Source organism: Poeciliopsis prolifica, unplaced genomic scaffold (assembly GCF_027474105.1).
Source record: "Poeciliopsis prolifica strain line A6 unplaced genomic scaffold, Auburn_PproV2 SCAFFOLD083, whole genome shotgun sequence".
In the NCBI taxonomy this organism is placed as follows: domain Eukaryota; kingdom Metazoa; phylum Chordata; class Actinopteri; order Cyprinodontiformes; family Poeciliidae; genus Poeciliopsis; species Poeciliopsis prolifica.
In genome coordinates, this window is record NW_026562458.1 from 427501 (window position 1) to 433346 (window position 5846).

The 5846-nt window shown below is 40.9% G+C and overlaps 1 pseudogene; it reads left to right on the forward strand.

Annotated features, from left to right (window-relative positions):
* Positions 1 to 5484, forward strand: part of LOC129353090 (one cut domain family member 2-like) — a 25972-nt pseudogene extending 20488 nt beyond the window's left edge.
* The last annotated feature ends 362 nt before the right edge of the window (positions 5485 to 5846 follow it).

Genomic DNA, 5846 nt, shown 5'->3' on the forward strand with positions numbered 1-5846 from the left:
CAGGACGAGTTACTCTGCTGTCTGAATGTTGAGCTGCTAGCATGTCGTGATAGTCTTCAGTCAGAGGCTTCTTTAGATGCGCTGCAGCACTGACTGCTACTGGAGAGCCAAGTAGAATGAGGTTTAAAGGTATTTGAGTGAAATGCAGTGATGGAGTTTTAAGGAAAAGCTAAAAAAAATTAAAATATATTCCAAAAATTCTCATTATTTCAAATTAATTCTCATGATTTAAATTTTATTTGACTTTTTTCTCATCTCACTTCTTAAACGAAATGTTTGGATTTAATCTCTGGATCATTTTTATGATTCTACTTTTCGTCAGTCTGGTTTTATCGTTGAGTTGTTGACATGAATTCAGGCCGGAAGGCATAAAAACCACATTAGATGCATTATTCCGGTTTTTGGGGTAAGATGAGTTTCCGGTTCAGTTTTTCCAGTTTTTTCGGTTCTGGTTCTGGGTCGTCGTCCGTCTGACTCGTCCGCGGAGACGGAGGCCGTCGTGTCGAAGCTGTAATCCATCTTTGTGGTGAGGATAAAAACAGGCTGTAATGACTCCACCGAGTTCCTCTCCCTCCAGCTGTAAGATGAAACCAAGGCTCACTGACTCACTCACTTCCTGTTTCAACTTTTAATAATGAACTTAACTCCTGTAACACGACCTTTAACACCGAAACGCAGCATGGAGGCTTTACATGAGGAGAACATGATTATGTTTTGGCTCAATGATAAAACTGACATCCATGATGGTTGATAGATGCAGAATCTGAGCTCGTTGTTCAACACGTCGCTGATCAAATAACTGCGTTTTGGTTTTGCCGATTGGTTTTCACGGGAAAATACTGGAACTGAGCAGAAACAGTTTGATTATAATAATTAAAAATGTTGAACAATATGTGCAATCAGTGTCTTTGCAGATTTAGAAATGATTGTCTTATTTTACCGATCAAAGAGAGAAAGTTTAAGAAAAAAAAGTGGGTCAAACTTACAACCCTGAGGGACACCGTAATTAATTACAGTTCACTGTTTCTGCTGAACTGTTGAGGAAATTAGATGAAAATTAAATCAGCCGGTTTGAACGTCGACTTCCTGTACCAAGTTCTGCAGGTGAGCTCAGAGCCAATCAGAGAGCTGCAGGACAATCACCTCTTCCTGTTAGGAGTTAAATACCAGGATGTTCATTTCTATGTTTAACTTCTTTTAAAGAACGTTTTAGAATGTAAAACTATTCGGACACATTGGGAATTCTGCATTTATGTGGAAATACTGGCAGATTATCTGAAAATCTCCAAAGTTTTCTTCAATCTCCACTTTAGTTTTTATAAATATTGATTCTCTGAGTTTTAGTGTGGATGAAAAGCCAAAGCACATTAAAATGTTTTACTTTTCATAGATTAATGTGTGGACCACGCTTTTCTGTCATCATGGCACAAATCAGTGTTTCCAGTTCAAAAAGTCCTGAAGAGCAATCAGAGAAAGATCAAAAGTGTTGAAACGAGCCGTTTTCTCCGCCACTGAAACGCTGGACTCCATTTTTCTGTTGACGGTCCAATCGTCTGGTTCATCCAGTGAAGAGCAGCTGAGAGCAGCGGCAGCGCCGGCTCTTCAGACCAAATACTCAGTTTCATTCATGTGAAGAGCAGAAAACGCTTTTAAAGTAGAACAGAGGAGCAGATTGGAGCACTTGACCTCCGGTGACCTTTGGACAGCTTTTCCACTGATGCAAACAGACGTGAAACTTTGATGATTTAATGGAGACTCAGCAGTTTTACTGCAGCAGAAGGGAATGATGATGATGGTGATGATGATGATGATGATGATGATGATGATGATGATGATGGTGATGATGATGATGATGGTGAAGATGATGGTGATGATGATGTTGATGATGGTGATGATGATGATGGTGATGATGATGGTGATGATGATGTTGATGATGGTGATGATGATGGTGATGATGATGGTGATGATGATGATGGTGATGATGATGATGATGATGGTGATGATGATGTTGATGATGGTGATGATGATGATGGTGATGATGATGGTGATGATGATGTTGATGATGGTGATGATGATGTTGATGATGGTGATGATGATGTTGATGATGGTGATGATGATGGTGATGATGATGGTGAAGATGATGGTGATGATGTTGATGATGGTGATGATGATGATGGTGAAGATGATGGTGATGATGATGTTGATGATGGTGATGATGATGGTGAAGATGATGATGGTGATGATGATGATGATGATGGTGATGATGATGTTGATGATGGTGATGATGATGGTGATGATGATGTTGATGATGATGGTGATGATGATGTTGATGATGGTGATGATGATGGTGATGATGATGATGATGATGATGATGATGATGATGATGATGATGATGATGAAATCATGTTTTGTTTGGTTGGATGATGGAAAATGAATCGGTTGATGTGGATCAAATGAAGAAAGTTTTCATTTCTGTTGGAACAAAACGCAGAAAGTTTCTTTTTGAGGATCGAATCTTCATCCCGCTGATTCATCAGAGACAGTTTCTGGATCGGGTTTTGGAAAGTTTTCCATTTTCAGAGAACCAGCTTGTCGCGTCATAATCCAGATTATTCACACATTTTTTCTGCAGAAGATATTTAAAACATTCAAAGGAAATGCATCGTGGGAAGCTGAACTAGCTAGCCACAATGCTACCTGGCACGTTAGCTGCCTAGTGACATAAACATTAGCTTCAGTGCTAATGCTATTAATGCTAACTAAGGCATGTTTGGTGCTTCAGCTGTTAAATGATCTGTTTCTCATTTAGAGGTTGATGGATTTCTGTAGATGAAGCCTGTTGGACGCACATCGTCTCTGAGGATATTTTGTTCATCGTTTTATCCTCTTTAAGGTTTATTGCCTCTAATAGGAGACAGAAAACCTCCATGTGACGAAGCAGCTGAGAGAAAACAGCAGAAAGTGTTGAGTTGGTGTTTCCTGCTGATGGGTTGGAGACTGACGGCGTCTCCAACCCGGAGCTGATGAAAGGCAGAGGATCCCTGCCGCATCGATTCAGCCCCATCGATTTAAAGAACAACCCCCCTCAGAGCAGAAAACCCCTCCTGAAGGATACAGTCGTGTGTTTGATCCTCACTGTAACCCAGACTGGGGGAGAAAAGCCCAATCGGGGCGTTGGCTTCACCTCTGGGTTCAGAAATAAAACTGCATGTAAATAAGTTTAATGCGATCGGTTACAATTAATCAATTAACCGCATGTGAAATTATAATATGATTTATTGTTCTTTGAATTTTCTTTCTTTCTTCCAAAAACTCTTCAGTTTGGAGCTTTTATAGGACAGTTTTGATTCATTTTACTTGTTTCCAGTTCCAGAGTTAAATATTCATTAGAATTATTGATCTTTGAGGATTTATTCCTGTACCATATGGCATGAAAATGGTCTCAAAACAACAACATTATTATTTCTCTCAATATAGTCAATAAGGTGTTGCTATGCGTTGTTATGGAAACCTGCTGCGTCATCATCCTCCTACCACTTCCTGTCGTCTTTGTCATTTCTGTCAGTAGTAACGTTCGGTTGTACAGATGAAGGTTATAATACTGCAGATTGTTCATCTGTCGTTGGGGTTCAAATCATGTGTTTGTCCAGTGACTGACGTCTAAGTTTTGGTTTGTGTTTCTGTCTGGTGACGCCTGCTGGGCCGTTTTCCTGGATCTGTTTTCCTGGATCTGTTTCCTAGATCCGTTTCCTGGATCCGTTTCCTGGATTCGTTTCCTGGATCTGTTTTCCTGGATCCGTTTCCTGGATCCGTTTTCCTGGATCCGTCCAGTCCAGCACTGAGTCACAGCTAAACCCAACAAAAACAAAACAAACTGATTTTTGGACTGAGGTACACGATGTTCCTGACGCTCATATCAACGGCGATAACCGGGAAGCCGAGTCCACCGAGGCGGGCTGAGAAAGGAATCCTGGGATATTTATAGGACAGTAAAGACATTGATCAGAGAATAAATAAAACGTTACACATTATGAGGAAACAGATTCATAGGAGGGGAAGCTGGTTGAACATTAACAGATTCCTACTGGGATTATGGTTCATTGTTTCTAGAGTTCAATCACCATCATTTGTCTTCCAAACAGATTCATTTATACCCAGAGATCAACAGCGCCACCGTCTGCTTTTATCAGGAACTAACAGCTTTAAACGCCCTTCGTTCACCTCGGCTCAGAAAAACAGGATCATCTTCCAAATAAAACCGACAGAGGTGATGCAGATGTGATGAACTGACACAGCAGCGCAGCGGTGTGTGTGTGTGTGTGTGTGTGTGTGTGTGTGTGTGTGTGTGTGTGTGTGTGTGTTTACAGCGAGGGTAGCTTCCCCTTACATAACAGTTCTGTTACCGAGTCTTTAACCGGATTCGTATTGATCAGCCGGGCTCCGACTCTTGCATACTTAATTCATGGAGGTAATCAAATCAAACGCACCCAGACCTCCTGCAGGAGGCGTTAATGTGGCTTTATCTGCTCTGAACAACTTTCTGCTGTTCACTGCAAAACTTTACCTCATTTTACTTATTTTAAAACTTTACAACCTGCAGCTCTTCAATTAAATGAAAGCAATTCAGTTTTTTTATGTGACAAATTTGGAAAAAAAGAAAGAAAAAATTCTGCCAGAAGACTCAGAAACATTTCTGACTTTTAAAAATCTGATCATTTCTGAGATTTTTCTTGCAAATCTTCAACTTTTGAATCTCAGAAATTACCATATTGTTGAAAAATTAAATAATTATTTTAATTTCTCAAACTAATGTACAACAAATGCTAAAAAACCCAAACATATTCATACATTTATAAATTTTCACATTATTGAGACATTTGAAGTAAATTTGAAGTAAAATTGTGAGAATGTTTTAGTTTTGCATGAATTTCTGTAATTTTGTTGGAAATTGTGCAACAAACTCAAACATTTTATTCTTCAAAGAACTTAAGGCGAATAAATGCAGGAATTTGTTTTTAAGAGACTGAATAACAAATATTTAAACATCAAAATCCTAACAAACAGTAACTTCAGTATTTCCTCTTTCCCAAACCCGATTTCCTGCCCTGTGTTTTTTCCCAGCATGCAAGCGGAAGGAGCAGGACGGGGAAGGATCGCAACAACACACCAAAGAAGTCGCGGCTGGTCTTCACCGACCTGCAGGGCGCACCCTGCTGGCCATCTTCAAGGAGAACAAGCGGCCGTCCAAAGAGATGCAGCTCACCATCTCGCAGCAGCTGGGCCTCGAACTCACCACAGTCAGCAACTTCTTCATGAACGCCCGCCGCCGGAGCCTGGACAAATGGACAGACGACGGCGCCAGCCCCGGCGCCCAGTCCTCGGCGTCCAGCACTTGTACCAAAGCATGATAGAAGACGGAGAAACGGAGATACGGGGACAAACCGGGACAAACCGGTCGGGGGGGTCAAGGTTTCGTCCGGTTGAAGCGAAACTGAAACTTTTTACACATTTTTTTCTTTCCTTTCCTTGAGGGTACAACAGAGAGAGGGCTGCTCACTGCCACGACTTGTCGCCAAATCACCTTCTGCTAATTTATCCTAGACGTAAAGAAAGCTGGAGGGTAAACTCATTAAAAACATACAAAACCTCACGATGGAGGGAAAACCCTCTGAATCATAGACTTCAACTGTCCACTGCTGATGCCTCCAGGCTGACACTCTAGCCCAAAAACCAAAGACTAGAAGACAATGTGTGTTTTCTATTATGCAATATAAGCTAGGAAACAACCAAACACCAAACCAAGGAAAGCTTTATGACTGCAGAATGTGACAGATGCTCTGGGACAT